Source organism: Coregonus lavaretus (assembly GCF_964263955.1).
Source record: "Coregonus lavaretus genome assembly, contig: HAP1_SCAFFOLD_496, whole genome shotgun sequence".
NCBI lineage: Eukaryota > Metazoa > Chordata > Actinopteri > Salmoniformes > Salmonidae > Coregonus > Coregonus lavaretus.
In genome coordinates this window covers 164,094-181,666 of record NW_028165072.1, presented here as the reverse complement: position 1 = coordinate 181,666, position 17,573 = coordinate 164,094, and the positions used below count along the sequence as shown (strand labels likewise).

General features: G+C 41.4%; 3 long non-coding RNA genes across 3 annotated transcripts; all 3 read right to left on the bottom strand.

Annotated features, from left to right (window-relative positions):
* Positions 1-4,806: 4,806 nt before the first annotated feature.
* LOC311116309 lies at positions 4,807-5,648 on the bottom strand. Its single transcript, XR_014611398.1, has 4 exons — positions 5,600-5,648; positions 5,337-5,508; positions 5,076-5,203; positions 4,807-4,948 (listed from the first exon to the last, which is right to left on the bottom strand). It is a non-coding gene; the product is annotated as an uncharacterized lncRNA (long non-coding RNA).
* Positions 5,649-5,654: 6 nt separating this feature from the next.
* On the bottom strand, positions 5,655-6,201 carry LOC311116308. The gene is made up of 3 exons (XR_014611397.1): positions 6,114-6,201; positions 5,912-6,023; positions 5,655-5,823 (listed from the first exon to the last, which is right to left on the bottom strand). It is a non-coding gene; the product is annotated as an uncharacterized lncRNA (long non-coding RNA).
* Positions 6,202-6,588: 387 nt separating this feature from the next.
* Positions 6,589-8,543, bottom strand: LOC311116316. Its single transcript, XR_014611401.1, has 4 exons — positions 8,306-8,543; positions 7,241-7,329; positions 6,842-6,988; positions 6,589-6,721 (listed from the first exon to the last, which is right to left on the bottom strand). It is a non-coding gene; the product is annotated as an uncharacterized lncRNA (long non-coding RNA).
* Between the last annotated feature and the right edge of the window lie 9,030 nt (positions 8,544-17,573).

Genomic DNA, 17,573 nt, shown 5'->3' with positions numbered 1-17,573 from the left:
CTGGATAAGAGCGTCTGCTAAATGACTAAAATGTAAAATGTAAATGTAAATGTAATTCTCTTTTTAATTCTTAATTATTTGTATTACTATTATTGTTATATTACTATTATTATTAAATAGATTGTTTCATTTTGTGCTAAAAGGCACAGGTGTGGGCAAATAATCTTTCTAAACAAATGTTTGGTCACCACCCAAGACTTGCTGATGCCCTCCTGGTAATGTTGTATTAACAGTTTATAAGCTATTTGTGATATAATGATATTTTCTTAATGTAATTTTTGCTTTTCTGAGTTTGAATATGTTCTACTATTACATAGTTCATCTTAAAGTATAAACAAAATGCCCAGAAGTAGACTTGTTAATTGTTATTTTTTATTAATGTTTTTTTATTTCATATTGTTTTGCTAAAAGACTGGGCAAGAAAAGTTTATACTAAACATCTGAATAGATGATGTTTTTTTGTTTGACCTTTAAGTCAAGAGTACTTATTATTTTTAAGGCAATCAGTTGCCACAAATATTTTAAGTTTGGTGGTAAATGATTTTGAGTTGTAACAAGTCTATGCTTTTGAGTTATGGGTAATCAGAAGATTGATTGAAAAAACGAATAAATGTTAAGTTAACTCAGGATATTTATGTTTCATTTTCATGCTTGAAATTATTAAGTTCTCTTGAGATATTGCAATGAGAAAGATGAATAAATATTCTGAGTAGCATAAACTGAAAATGTTTGAGTTGGCTTAATCAGTACATTTAATTATAATTAAAAATTACATTTAACATGAACTCCAAATATATAAGCAATGATATACTCAAATGTTTGAGTTTATGAACTCAAAAAAACAGTGGCAACGGACTGCCTCACTTTCTTAAAGTTCTGCTTACTTATTCGGGTTTACAGTGATATGTCTGTGCTATGTGCAGGCAGCTAGTATAATTATTGTTTGTGAAGTAAGTATGGTAATTATTATTAAGGTTCTGGTCGTCTGAGATACCAACAAGTAGGCTATACAATATCAAGACATATGTATTTTTCTATTAGTGTATTTGAGTTTGTTCTGTCGTTTCTGGATGATTAAATTGAAATTGCATCCAACTTTATATGGCTTGTTTTAGATATAGTGATATTTGAGAATTGATTTCATTTCAAATAACTGAAAGTGAGAGGTTGTAATCTGAATAAAGGGGGGAAATGCCATTTATTGAACGTGGTGAGACAGTCTTACACATTTCTAGAGAACCAGTTCGGATTTAAGTATAACTTTTGTATGACTGAAGCTTTTAGTGGTAGGTCCAAGCTTAAAATATTTAATCAATTCTGTCCTCTCTATTGATATTCATTTTAGAAATAGGCCCGTTTAATTTTGTCTGGCTTGCTGTTCCAAATCAAATGGAATATTTATTTTTCATATCAATTAAAAAACTGTTCGCTAGGTGTAGGCAAGACCGTAAACTGGGATAATACTATAGAGTTAATCAGTGTAATGTGAGGCTTCTTGTTTGCACGGGCAATGTCTCCGGCCAACTCCAGGATCTCAGCAGTCAGGCACTCGAGCACGGCAGCCAGGTAGACTGGTGCGACAGCGCCCACACGCTCGGCATAGTTGCCTTTGCGCATCAGCCTGGGCATCTCGTAATCCATCTTGATTTAAATGTTCATGCACAGTAAAAACAGAAGTGTTAATTTAACTCCTATCGAGTTGAATTTAACTATGTTTCAGATAACATTTGGTCCCACTCAAAATCAGTGTAAAATGTACTCTTTGGTCAGTGTAAAACTTTTAGAGTTAATTCTACTCCATATTGTGTAAAAAATAACAATGAAATGTGTCAAAATATTTAACACTGTAGTTTAATCACACTGTTGAGAGTAATATGATTACACTGTATAGAGTTAAGTCAACTACAATTTTACTTAACAAAATGACACTTTAAAGTGTAATGATATTTACTTTTCATTTCTCTACAGTGTTTTTTTTTTTTTTTAATTTAAATCATATGATGTAGTGTTACTGAATTATAGAAATATCAATACTATCAAATAAAACAAAGCACAATAATACAAGATGAGAGCACCCACATTTATTGAAAAAAAAAAGTATAATTTCAATGTCCGTGAATTTACATTGTACACCCATTGCCTTGTCTATGACAGAAGTATAACATCATAAAAATGTTCACCAGAGAAAGCAATATGGCACAACAAGGAGAGCTGTGTCATTTCCTCCATATGACCTTTGTATGTCAAAAGGTCTAGGGTAGTGCAGGTTGTCGACATGAAAAAAAACTAAATCATGCTTTGATCTGATCACCTCATATGCATGGAAATGTTCTTGAAAAGTTACTGTAACTAAAGGCACTGTGAGTAGTAACAGTTTTTCACACATTATCAGAACTGACTCAATCTGATAAAACAAGGGCACTTCAGAGTCAACTTCGCCACAGATAACCAAGTGTGGGCGATAAACATACCCATTATGTTTAGCCCAATTAACCTTCATAACCTGAATGCTACTGGGCACTTGCATTGCCAAAGCAATTTCAGAACCTCCTTTTACCATATTTAAAGCCACCATTTTTCCTGGACCAATATCTAACCGACTAAAAGTTGTTGATCTTCGCCAACTATATGCCATATGATTCTGATGCTTTTTTTCCAGCGTTTTGGTAATATTTTTAAACGATTTAAGCTGTTTTTTGAAAAAATTATGTTTGCCTTCATACCTCATACACCAACTATGAAGTACAGGCCCTATTTTCTGGATGCAGCGGGGATAGTGGATAAGAAAATGGTGCTTTGGTAAAAGTTTTTTCTGAGGATACAACTTCTTAAACAGTGTATGGTGATCAACAATCAAATGTTTTAAATATACACATAGACCTTGAGATAACATGGGCGAGAATATAATGTTAATTATTTGCAATAATAAAAGAAGCAGGCCCCAGTGTTGGTCAGTAGAAGTTACCAAATCTCCAAAGATAAGAGGAACATTCCTAAGTAAGCACCAGGACTGAATTGCATTCAGTCCCAGATCATTAGATCCTTCACTTAAATTAACAGTCACAGGCCTGTTATTTCTCTCTGTGAAACCATAATCAAAACTTTGTATTCTTGAATGTATTTCTCCTGATGTAACATGTTTTTCATTCAAATACAGAAATAATAACTTCAATTCGTACTGGCCAACCCCTTCTAACACATCATGCATCACATCAACTGAGAAGTTCTCAGTTGTGTGAAAATACCTCAATGAATTTAATATGCATGACCTTTTCACACCAAAAACATACGGAAGGGATGGATTACAAGCCATTTCTTGACAGTGAGCAGTATGCATATCTTTGGTGCGTAAAACTATTTTGGAAGAATCTTCAGAGAATTCTGTTTGAAAGTCCTCCTTTTCTGCTAAACAGAACCTGCAACAGTACCTTGCACTGAAAGACTCCACCAGACCAAACAAACTATGCAAACCCAAATTATCACCTGTTACCTGTACTACAGTGCCACGTACATAACCACTGTATAATGGAATCTCAATACCATCGCTCTCTAACACTTTAATGTCTCGAACAATGGGAGCAAAAATTTCACTAAAACCATATCGTTTAACATCTTGAGTATGAAATAAGGCGCACAGGTGTATGTTAGCCAAAAAAGAATTCCATTTTGGAGAGAAGTTTCTTAAAGTAAAATATACTCCACCCAATTTATGAATACCTCGCTTGGAACCCAATGGGTTGGCGACCTCAAAATCATCATAGAACATCTGGACCTGTATTGTCTGCTTCTCAGTTGAGAACAGGGGGTGACTTTTAAAAAAAGATCCATCACAAATATCTCTCAGTCTAGAGTTGCTGGTAGCTGAGCTTTGCAACATTTCTGCAAAATACTGACTTTTAAATATTGACTGCAGTGTAGATAAAATTGGAATATACATGAATTTATCTTGAACTACTACCTGATCATATGTTCCAGTCTTTCTATTTCGTCTTGTGTCAAATCTTGAACCAATCACACATTCAACTGGTTCTACTATTTCCCACTTGGCAGTCATAAATTTTGATCGCTTGTATTCCGAATTTAGAACTGTGAAAGGATTCTCTAACCCCTCAAAACACGCCTCAACTTTCTTGCACATTTCTGTTTCTCTTTCATTACTAAATACATGCTTTATCACTGTTTCTTTAGCATGCTGATGAATATCTTGAACAATCTCTTCCATGGAAATCACTACAGTATTTACTGTACTTTGACCAACACCTGCTGCCTTTAGATCAGAAATAACAGCTGCACAACTATTTACAATGTATGGCGAAGATAACTCTGACTCAGCCTCTAAACATTCAGTCGACACTTCAACATGAGAAATATTACTGGTGTTGACGGTACTTTGAGGGTCTGAAAGATCATCTTCTATAGAATCTACTAAACTTTCTCCGTGGCACTTGTTAAGATGTTTTCTAAAACCAGAAAAGCTACCAAAAGAACGTGAGCATCCTTCTTGACCACATTTCAGAAAAAGAGTCCTGCCTGTACATAGCCCATGAATTATCTTAAGGTGCTTAACAAGGTTGTTTGGACTTCCATGGTCACTTTTGCAAAGAAAACACTTCATAGTTTTATCTCAACTAACGCACCATTCTTGCTCGCAACTCAGCAACTCTAGGAGTCTCCTTTGTTTCCCCCATGTCGATGTTATAGATGGTTGTTTGCACAAAAGTGAAAAAGCTGCTCAAGGAAGAACTGTATGACGTACCAAATACGTAATGGGCTTTAAAGACTTCGTCAAAAGCTCCTATACTGAACCTGTTGCCTTGCATGGAAGAGCATGCTTGTCAACCACAATGAAGTAGGAGTGAATGCTGCTCTGTGTGGATCCCTGGGCGAGAAGGTAGGGCTGACTGCTTTGGGTGATGTTGTCAAGATGCTGCTGCACACTGGTTCCAACCTACAAAAAAAAACACATTCAACAGAATTGTTTTGGTGACTAACCTCTGACAATAGATAAGATCACCTCAAACTGTGCACAAGATTGAGATGATGGAATATATATTTTAAACAACTGTTAAGCATACCTTTTGAAATCTGATGAGCTGATCTACAGCTTGATATGCAGACATCTTTCCCGGCCTCTTTCTACCTTGTGCAGATGGTGGTAGCAAATGTAGCAGCAGCAAGATGGCAGACATGTCACTGTCCCAGCCTACAAATAAGTAAATAAAAACCTGGTTAACATTGTGCCGTAGCATAACATTCTTATTCACAACTTGCACCATTATGGACATATAATGCACACCTACATTATCCACATAAAAAGTAAAACAGTTCATTCATACCATTCTCAACTTCAGCAGCTGACTCAGCATTGCGCATCAAATCCAAGAGTTCTGTGGTGGATACAAGTCCATGGCTTTCCTTTATTACTTTTGCTTTGAAAGTGGTTGGCCACTTCTCCAAGAATTTGTTGGCTGTGGCCTCACCAAACAGAAGTCTGAAATCTTGTTCTATCTGCAATGTAACACACAAAGACAGAAATAATGAGTGTTACCTTATTCTTCATTGGATATTTTTGGTGATGCAGTGAATTAAGTTGTCATACCAGTCCTGGTGTGTCCAGAAATCTTGGGAAGACCGAGAAGACATCTGATGATTTGGCTTCATCGTTGACCATTGCTTGCCGATATATGAAGGTCATTTTCATCTTCTCACGGACAGTGTTTTCATCAGCAGAGTGTCTCAAAACAGCAATAGCTGCTTCCACATCCTCATCAGATGGCTCTCTGTCATAGGTGAAGGGCTGACGATCACGGCCTGGCCCACCAACTTAAGACAAAATACAGTGTTAAGAAATCCTTTCTGTACAATTCACAGGTCACCATTATAATTACATGTCACTGATCAGAAAACATACCTTTAGGAGATTTGCTGACTGAGGCACCTCTTTCCTCTGCTGTTTTTCTTTGTATGGTCTTCAATCGCCATGCAAGGTATCCGGAACCACTCTCCGGATCGTAGTAATGATCCTATATTATTATAAATAAATTATAAAGGAGTACTATTCCCATTTCATAGAGTGAATATGTGCATAATGTTGCAATAACCCATTTACTTACATATCCATGTTGTGAGTATGGGTCTTCTAGATAGGGAAACAAAGCTACTATCCCCTGTGCATACATCACTCTGACACTTTTGGGGGGGATGTCCTAGCATATGAATTCAAAGTTAACATCACACTGAATTGATATTGCACAACACATTTTACATAATTAATAACCGGAAAATAATAACAATGTTTCTTTACAGCCCATCTATATGCTTAATGCTTACCCATGTGTTTCTGTCATCTCAGCAGCAAGTATGTTGATCATCTGTCTTCTGGTGGCATCTGTCAGAGATTTGGTTTTTCCATACTCTTGCATAATGCGTTCACCACCAGGCTTTGATGTTAGGATTTTTTCAATCAGCTATAGGTGGAAAGAAATGTGCTTTCCGTAATTGTAAAACAATATGTAATGCTGTCACATGATGAAACAACATTCAGATTGGACTTAACAGCAATGTTCACCACTTACTGCTATTGCCTCATAGTTTATGTGGCATGGCCTTTTAGGCTGGCTTCCTTCGCCAGCCGCTACTTCTTCAACATCGTCACACACAGTGAAATTCAGAATGATGGTGTCATCAGATGTACCCGAGCATGATGATGAATGAGAGGTATCTGTTCATTATGAAATTTGTGCAAAACATAGAAACATATTACAATAAACTGTTATTTTTAAGACAATAAAGGTTCTCATTCTGGCCTTTAAACTAAAAAACTAATTGAATGAATGAATACCAAGTCCATTGCCCAGCATGATTCTGAAAGTTCCAGGTGACTCCTTTACTAATTCTTCAAAAACATCTGAGTCAACTTCTGTGTCAGACTGGTCATACACCTTAATGTCTGGCTTTCTGCTTTCTGGTATGTTGAATTTTAGACACACTGTTAAAAAAAGAAGAAAAAAAAGAAAAACATGCATTCCCTTCTCACAAGAATCCAAGTTCATACTTAAGGTTGCCTCATGTGTTCACAAAATGATGAAAGACAAGGATCTGCACCTGATTTTATGTTACTGAAAATATAAAGCACAGCAGAAATGACTATAGACCTAAATAGATATCATAAGATAATAGCTTAATGCTGTATTATTTTGTCATTAGGGTGATATGTATTGCTTTAACCTATTATACCTACCTTCTTTCAAGAAAGCATTGAATGTCAGCTCAGACAGCTTGACGTATTTCTGCTCTTCCCCGAGCTGAACACGCAACAGCATTTTGCCTCTGTTAATAAAGAAAATATATATTCAAAATCATCATTTAGTGCTGGTTCAACTAAGCGTTAGCTAACTATCCATTTATCTCAGTAGTACTAGCTACGCAATGCACTATGCATTACTTAGACGTTACACTGCAATTACAAAGGCTGAAGTAGACAAAGTTGTGCTGGTTGAATATAACGTTAAGCTGCCATTTTCTGCAGCAAATGGGTGTAGGCTAGTTCAAGTTTAGAGGCACATTGTCCCATTAGCTACCAAATAACTAGCTATGTGTCAAAGTTAGCTAGCTCATTAGCCATTTTAGTTCGAACAGTAGCTAACCATTAAATGGTTAAGCAATGTTAAACAAACCCGTCATGCAAATCAGTGATCTAAGTTATCGTTTTATAGCACCAACATTAGCTGGCTAACTATCAGAAGCATGCTAACATTACCGTTATATATAGCTTTATAAAAAACAGTTAACGTTAGTGTAAGGAAGCCTGGGAAGCTATACAATAACGTTAGCTAACAATACTATCTGTATAAATGTTTTGTTGTTAGCGAACGTTATTTTACGTATTTACCATTCTGACTAACTTCATTCGTGAAAATATTGCAACACAAAGAAAGACAGTTACCGATACTGATTGCAAGCTAGCTAACCGCATGACAAGCACAATCTGTGCTCATGCCAAACGGTGGTGTCCTTCAAACGAACTGATTAGCTAAGTTAACGTTACCTATTTTTAGCCATATGAAACAGCAAGCCATTCACAAAAATATCAAACATATTCCATGGGTATATCATATAACAGTTATTACTGTCAACCATCTGAACTTACAAGCTAATTTAGCTGGCTGATGACGAGGTCACTGCAAGGGGGACCGCCGCATGGAACTCGTAACTTAAAATATGACCTTGACATCAGCACAACTCTAAAATTATGTAAAGTTAAAAAATACCGGTTTGGTGTTGAAAAAACGGGGATGTAACTTACCTAGCAATATCTGTGGCCTAGCTACTCCTTCGCAATCTTCCTCCACCAACGTACGTGCCAAACTTCAGCAAAGCAGAGTGGCGGGTATTCATCACTGCTGTAGAGTTGAAATTGTCACTGCGTATCTGCAGATTTTTACACTCACTTTTAACTCCACTGATAGAGCAACTTTACTCTCAAAAATGTTGAAAATACTCTATCTGGGTTAAAATAACTTTACTCTGAAATATTAACACCCCATTTTTTACTGTGTGTAAAATGTGTTCCCAACATTGAAAGAATGTCTGTGTTTGTGTGTGATTTTTTTATTCCAGGAAGATGAAGGGGGTGATGTCCTGCAGGACCTAGCAAAACATGCAAGGAAAATCGTTGTGTACTAACCTGGGATATTTACGTTAAGGATTATGTTTACCAATAGATGACAGTATTGACTCAATACGGGGTTTGCTTTCCGCTATCCGTAGCCGTTCAAATGTCTGACATATAACCGTGCTCGAGAAAGCCACAGGTAGCGTAATGTATTTCAGCAGATTTCGTGCGTTTCTGTGTGAAAAGACACAAATTTATGTGCTACTTAATTCGTACGAAAAGACACCAATTTAACCAGTAAGCTACACACAACAACCATAAACGGATAGCCTATTTTTCTTTATTATAGTTGTGAATATACAGAAATGTTGTCTTTATTTAATAATGTTTCAAACATTGTAGTTGTATGCCTATGTACTGTTTGAGATTTTCTGAACATAATTTGTGAGAAAATACACACATTTACTTGGGAAAAATTGTTTTATTACATTTTAGTCATTTAGCAGATGCTCTTATCCAGAGCGACTTACAGGAGCATTTAGGGTTAAGTGCCTTGCTTAAGGGCACATCGACAGATTTTTCACCTAGTCGGCCCGAGGACTAGAACCAGCGACCTTTCGGTTACTGGCACAACGCTCTTACCCACTAACCTACCTGCCACCCTTATTAATGTTAACGCTGTTTTCTATGCTTGATTTCGATTAATACTTTGGGATACTGGTGCACTTTTGGTCAGAAAGGCCCCTTTTCCGTGTAGGCAACAGTACACGATTTTCTTCATAATGCATTTCATATTTCGTAGTCTAAATTACACAATTTTCTTCATTATTCATTTAATACATGTTAAAGAGGTTAATGTAAAAATAATGAAATATGTCGGCTTTCACTTATGGCACTTCCAAGGCCTTTCTATTGTGGTTATGTCAATCATATTATATACTTAGGCTATTGTAACGCGTTCAACCAGTTAGCAAGTCAGAAATGTCAGTTTCCTAGTACCGACTAGCACTTGAATGCTGTATTATGCCAACTTCACATTCTCGTGGAAAATGGGAAGTTGTAACTCCCACATGATTGTGTTCAAGTGGTTTTGAAGTCGGAACAATTCTTAAACCAATAAGATTGGCAACAACATTTTCACTATTTCTCACTTGTAATTCCTACTTGGAGGGTCATTCAAGTGAAACTTCCCAGTCGGAACTAGGTATTTCCGATAACTCTGATAGCACCCTGAACACGACATTAATATGTGTGATCGACAACAGTAGGGTCTGGGTCCCGGCGTGTCCAGTCCCCATACCCATTCCATAGGAGTGAGTGTCAGTAGTCTACTATATGTCCGTGCTATGTGAAGTAAGTATGGTGATTATTATTAAGGTTCTGGTCGTCTGAGATACCAACAAGTAAGGCTATACAACATACAATATCAATAAATATATATTTTCTCCTATTAGTGTATTTGAGTTTGTTCTGTCGTTTCTGGATGATTTAATTGAAATTGCAACCAACTTTCTATGGCTTGTTTTAGATATAGTGATATTTGAGAGATTATTTCATTTCAAATAACTGAAAGTGAGAGGTTGTAATTTGAATAAAGGGGGGAAATGCCATTACTGAACATGTGGTGATTAGAACAAAATATTTCACTCTTGACTTTGGCGAATATTATCGCGCAGCAGTGTCCTAATGCCGTGTACTATTGGCCTCGTTTGCCATAGCAGGCTAGCATTAAATTATAACACAAGATTTCACTCTTGACTATGGCGACTATTATTGCGTGTAAAGGCCAGCAGTGATCTATTGTTTTGGGCGCGCAGTGTATTATTGCGGGCGCACGCAAAGTGTATTGTTTTTTGGCGTACAGTGTGTTTTATGGGCGCGCAGTGTATTGTTTTGGGTGCGCAGTGTACTGTTTTGGGTGCGCGGTCAAAAAAAAAGAGAAGCAAAGCATCCCTTCCGATAGCCGACAGAGGAGGCCTCCGTAACGGGCCAATCGGGGTGGTGGGGAGATGGTGTCCAATCAGCAGATGCCACTGCCGGCTTTATACATTTCACATGGGCATTTCGAGGCTATACTCCGACTGTCTAAGAAGGAAGCTAGCGCCATGGCCAGAACCAAGCAAACCGCTCGCAAATCCACCCGTGGCAAAGCCTACAGGATGCAGCTCGCCGCCAAGGCTGCGCGCAAAGTCAACATGTAAGGAAAATCGTTGTGTACGAACCTGGGATATTTACGTTAAGGATTATGTTTACCAATCGATGACAGTAACGACTCAATACGGGGTTTGCTTTCCGCTATCCGTCGCCGTTTAAATGTCTGACATATAACCGTGCTCGAGAAAACCACAGGTAGCATAATGTATTTCATCAGATTTCGTGCGTTTCTGTGTGAAAAGACACGAATTTATGTGCTACTTAATTCGTGCGAAAAGACAGCAATTTAACACACAACAACCATAAACAGATAGCCTATTTTTCTTTATTTTCTTTATTATGGCTAATTAAACGTTATGAATATACAGAAATGTTGTCTTTATTTAATAATGTTTCAAACATTGTAGTTGTATGCCTATGTACTGTTTGAGATTTTCTGAACATCATTTGTGAGAAAATACACACATTTACGTGCAACTTAATTCGTGGGAAAAATTGTTTTATTAATGCTAACGCTGTTTTCTATGCTTGAGTTCGATTAATACTTTGGGATACTGGTGCACTTTTGGTCAGAAAGCCCCCTTTTCCGTGTAGGCAACAGTACACGATTTTCTTCATAATGCATTTCATATTTCGTAGAGTCTAAATTACACAATTTTCTTCATTATTCATTTAATACATGTTAAAGAGGTTAATGTAAAAATAATGAAATATGTCGGCTTTCACTTATGGCACTTCCAAGGCATTTCTATTGTGGTTATGTCAATCATATTATATACTTAGGCTATTGTAAAGCGTTCAACCAGTTAGCAAGTCAGAAATGTCCGTTTCTTGGTACCGACTAGCACTTGAATACTGTATTATGCCAACTTCACATTCTCGTGGAAAATGGGATGTTGTAACTCCCACATGATTGTGTTCAAGTGGTTTTGAAGTCGGAACAATTCTTAAACCAATAAGATTGGCAACAACATTTTCACTATTTCTCACTTGTAATTCCTACTTGGAGGGTCATTCAAGTGAAACTTCCCAGTCGGAACTAGGTATTTCCGATAACTCTGATAGCACCCTGAACACGACATTAATATGTGTGATCGACAACAGTAGGGTCTGGGTCCCGGCGTGTCCAGTCCCCATACCCATTCCATAGGAGTGAGTGTCAGTAGTCTACTATATGTCCGTGCTATGTGAAGTAAGTATGGTGATTATTATTAAGGTTCTGGTCGTCTGAGATACCAACAAGTAAGGCTATACAACATACAATATCAATAAATATATATTTTCTCCTATTAGTGTATTTGAGTTTGTTCTGTCGTTTCTGGATGATTTAATTGAAATTGCAACCAACTTTCTATGGCTTGTTTTAGATATAGTGATATTTGAGAGATTATTTCATTTCAAATAACTGAAAGTGAGAGGTTGTAATTTGAATAAAGGGGGGAAATGCCATTACTGAACATGTGGTGATTAGAACAAAATATTTCACTCTTGACTTTGGCGAATATTATCGCGCGGCAGTGTCCTAATGCCTGCGCGCAGTGGACTATTGGCCACGTTTGCCATAGCAGGCTAGCATTAAATTATAACACAAGATTTCACTCTTGACTTCAGCGACTATTATTGCGCATAAAGGGCCGGCAGTGTACTTTTGCGCGCACATTGTGCTTTTGCCTGCGCGCAGTGTGCAGTTGCATCCGCGCAGTGTACTATTGGCCTCGTTTGCCATAGCAGGCTAGCATTAAATTATAACACAAGATTTCACTCTTGACTATGGCGACTATTATTGCGTGTAAAGGCCAGCAGTGATCTATTGTTTTGGGCGCGTAGTGTATTATTGCGGGCGCACGCAAAGTGTATTGTTTTTTGGCGTACAGTGTGTTTTATGGGCGCGCAGTGTATTGTTTTGGGTGCGCAGTGTACTGTTTTGGGTGCGCGGTCAAAAAAAAAGAGAAGCAAAGCATCCCTTCCGATAGCCGACAGGGGAGGCCTCCGTAACGGGCCAATCGGGGTGGTGGGGAGATGGTGTCCAATCAGCAGATGCCACTGCCGGCTTTATACATTTCACATGGGCATTTCGAGGCTATACTCCGACTGTCTAAGAAGGAAGGGAAGCTAGCGCCATGGCCAGAACCAAGCAAACCGCTCGCAAATCCACCCGTGGCAAAGCCTACAGGATGCAGCTCGCCGCCAAGGCTGCGCGCAAAGTCAACATGTAAGGAAAATCGTTGTGTACGAACCTGGGATATTTACGTTAAGGATTATGTTTACCAATCGATGACAGTATTGACTCAATACGGGGTTTGCTTTCCGCTATCCGTCGCCGTTTAAATGTCTGACATATAACCGTGCTCGAGAAAACCACAGGTAGCATAATGTATTTCATCAGATTTCGTGCGTTTCTGTGTGAAAAGACACAAATTTATGTGCTACTTAATTCGTGCGAAAAGACAGCAATTTAACACACAACAACCATAAACGGATAGCCTATTTTTCTTTATTTTCTTTATTATGGCTAATTAAACGTTATGAATATACAGAAATGTTGTCTTTATTTAATAATGTTTCAAACATTGTAGTTGTATGCCTATGTACTGTTTGAGATTTTCTGAACATTATTTGTGAGAAAATACACACATTTACGTGCAACTTAATTATTGGGAAAAATTGTTTTATTAATGCTAACGCTGTTTTCTATGCTTGATTTCGATTAATACTTTGGGATACTGGTGCACTTTTGGTCAGAAAGCCCCCTTTTCCGTGTAGGCAACAGTACACGATTTTCTTCATAATGCATTTCATATTTCGTAGAGTCTAAATTACACAATTTTCTTCATTATTCATTTAATACATGTTAAAGAGGTTAATGTAAAAATAATGAAATATGTCGGCTTTCACTTATGGCACTTCCAAGGCCTTTCTATTGTGGTTATGTCAATCATATTATATACTTAGGCTATTGTAAAGCGTTCAACCAGTTAGCAAGTCAGAAATGTCCGTTTCTTGGTACCGACTAGCACTTGAATGCTGTATTATGCCAACTTCACATTCTCGTGGAAAATTCTCCACGAGATTTTTTCAAGATTTCACTCTTGACTTCAGCGACTATTATTGCGCATAAAGGGCCGGCAGTGTACTTTTGCGCGCACATTGTGCTTTTGCCTGCGCGCAGTGTGCAGTTGCATCCGCGCAGTGTACTATTGGCCTCCTTTGCCATAGCAGGCTAGCATTAAATTATAACACAAGATTTCACTCTTGACTATGGCGACTATTATTGCGTGTAAAGGCCAGCAGTGATCTATTGTTTTGGGCGCGCAGTGTATTATTGCGGGCGCACGCAAAGTGTATTGTTTTTTGGCATACAGTGTGTTTTATGGGCGCGCAGTGTATTGTTTTGGGTGCGCAGTGTACTGTTTTGGGTGCGCGGTCAAAAAAAAAGAGAAGCAAAGCATCCCTTCCGATAGCCGACAGAGGAGGCCTCCGTAACGGGCCAATCGGGGTGGTGGGGAGATGGTTGGAACTTGCCAAGTTTAAATAAGAGAGTCGGGGCAGAAGTGCAAACGCTATTCTCCTTGCGGAGATGGCGGAGTCGAAAAAGTATCGGGCGATTCCCAGGATGGGTATTGCCAACGCGATAAGGTTCGCATGGAGGGAAAAGGAGATGGAGCCCTTTGGAAGGGAGACGTTCGGGAGGACCATACTCATGGGGGTCCTGAAGCTGGAGGTAAAGGACGTGTTGTGCCTCCAGGCGAATCCCCTGGAAGGGGCATATGATGTCGTGCTCCACACGGAGGGGAAGCATGACGAGGTCATGGGAAGGGTGAAGGTGGTGGAGAAGGCTAGACCCATGTGCCACTATGAAGTGGCGAGCCTGGCGAGAAACGGCTTCAGAGTGGTGACTGTTAACATGTACAACCCGCATGTTAAGGAGGAGGAGGTGAGGGCCTTTCTGGGGAGGTACATGGACAATGTCTCCTCAGCAAGGCTCCTCAAGGACACGCTCGGGTTCTGGAACGGGAGGAGGAGTTTCCAGGCCTTGTTGAAGGAAGACCCAGGGGGCCTGGGGGGGTACCTTCATCCTCCAGCAATGTTTTCCCTGGGGGCTGATAGGGGGACAATATTTTATGCCCGTCAGCCTCCGTTCTGCAGACGCTGCATGACGTACGGACATAATTTCGCCTCATGTGGAGGGAGGAAGTGCAGGGTGTGTGGGTCAGGGGCGCACGAGGCGAAAGACTGTGGTGAGCCAAAGAAATGCCACGGGTGTGGATCATCAGCACATCTGTGGAGGGACTGCACGGCTCGCCACAAGTCGTATGCAGCGGCTGCAGGGGGGGGAGCAGGTGCAGGAGAGGGGGATGGGGGAGGAAGTGGAGAGGGAGTTCCAGACCCGAGCCAAGGGCCAGAGGGAAGTCCGGCTGCAACAGAGGAGGTGCCAGGAAAAGCAGCGGGAAGAGAGGAGGACGGGCAGAGGACGGCAGGAAAAGGACAGGAAGGAGAGGCGGGAACGGCGACGGAGACGGAGACAGAGGGGAGAGTGGGAGAGGAGGTGCCAGAGACGGAGCAGCGAGAGGAGGTCGGTGAGGTGCCGGCCACAGCCCTGGAAGGAGAGGAGAAGGGGAGAGGGGCGATGCCGGAGGGGGGGAGTAGGGAGAGAGCGAGAGAAGGGGAGGAGGAGCTGAGGGAGGTGAGGGAGGAGCTGGGGGTTAGGGGGGTTATGGTTTCCCCGCTGTCGGTTCTTACGAAGAAGAGAGGGAAGAGGAGGGGGAGGTCTGGGGATAGGAAGAGGGAGATGGGCGGGGGGGAAGAGGGGGAGGCAAAGCGAGTAATGGGAGAGAAGGGGGGAGGTGGGGAAGAAGCTCCCACGGCGCTGACCTCTCCCAATGCACAACTGCCGGGGGCACCCACTGGGGGGTGGCAGGGGGGGGCAGAGGACGCTGGATCCCCGGTTCTTTTTCCAACCGTTTTCTGGGTTGATGGGATGGAGGAGGATGGTGGTGAGCCCAGGGATCAGGAAACCCGGGAGCCAAACACCATTCCGGCATCCTGGGCTGGGGAGATGGAGGAGAGTGGGGGGACGACACCTGAAGGGGGGTCGAAGGCACCGCTGGAGGAGATGGAGCAGGGGAGCATCAGGTGAGCCTCCTGTTTTGGTTTTTTAGTTTGGGGGAATATTATTGCGTGATGTGTAATATGTATTATGGCAGGGGTTATTTTTGTTACGGTAAATGTGAGGGGAATAAGGGAGGGGGTTAAGAGAAGGGCGGTTTTGGGGTATTTAGAGGGGGTGGGTTTTGATGTTTGTTTTATACAGGAGGTTCACCTAAGGGATAGTGGGGATGTTTTAAGGTTTAGGAGGGAGTGGGACAAGGGGGAGTCGGTGTGGGGCATAGGGGGGGTGCATTCATCAGGGGTGGGGATTCTGTGTGGGAATAGGGAGGTGAAGGTGGAGGGCACTTTTGTGGGTATGCAGGGTAGGGTACTGGGAGCGGATGTCACGATAAGAGAGAGTAGATACAGGGTTATTGTGGTGTACGGGCCACAGTTGGCAACGGGCAGGAGGGAGATGGTGGACTGCCTGGAGCCGCTGTGTGCTACAAATAGACACTTGGTGATAGGGGGGGATTTCAATGTAGATATAGGGAGGGGGGGGGATAGTAGTGCAGGAGCCGTCGCCGGACTAATGGCAAGCCACGGTCTGGTGGATGGGGGCCTGCACACTGTTCCGGCGATGGCATGGCCAACATGGCGCAACTCTAGGGGGGTCGAGCGGAGGCTCGACTATATTTTCCTATCTATGTCTCTGGGTCAGTTGTCTGGGCGCTTGTTGCCTGTGTTCTTTTCGGACCATGACGGGGTGCTCCTGCAGGTGGGGGCACCAGTCTGTCTCTTCGGTAGGGGGTACTGGAAGTTAGAACGGGAGGTGCTGGATGGGCAGGCTTTCGTCAACGCTTTTGTAGATTTTTTTAGGGGGCTTGAAGGCCTCCGGTCCATGTGTGAGGGGGTGTTAGAGTGGTGGGAAATAGTGAAGGTGAGGATGAGGGTTTTTATAATAGGACAGTGGAAGAGGAAAAAGAGGGAGGAAAGGAGGGAGGTGGATCATATCCAGAGGCTGCTAGAACTCGAGCTTGAGGCAGGCAACCTCGGCGGGTCGGCAGACTGGGAGAGATCCGCTGCCCTAAAGGCGCAGCTAAGGGAGGTGCATGAGCGGAAGGCTCGCGCTTTCTTGATGCGGGCGCGTAGTGGTTTTATAGAACACGACGAAACATGTTCGGCCGTGTTCTTTAAATCAGTAAGGGAAAGGCAGAGTAGGAAGGTAATGTATGGGGTTAGGGAAGAAAGCGGTAGAGTAGTGAGAGAGACGGAGGAAATGGTCAAGGTGACCACGGAGCATTTCCGAGGTTTCTTTCAAGAGAGGGCAGTAGATGTAGAGCAGGGCAATGTGTTTTTAGAACACCTGTCCCGGCAAGTGCCGGAGGACATTAGAAAAGCAATGGAGGCTGAGATCTCCCTAGAAGAGGTTGAGAGCGCCCTCAGGAGGATGGGAAAAGGGAAGGTGCCCGGGATGGATGGGCTGCCGGCTGAGTTTTACCTCAAGTTTTGGGGTATACTTGGGCCAGTAGTCCTCGAAGTCTTGAAGGCCATCCTCGAGACAGGGGTCCCGGGGGGATCGATGGCCGTAGGTGTGCTGTCACTTCTGTACAAGAAGGGGGACGCCACAGATCTCGGCAACTGGCGGCCGTTGACCATGCTGTGCGTAGACTACAAGCTACTTGCGAAGGTTCTAGCGGACCGGTTGCGCACAGCC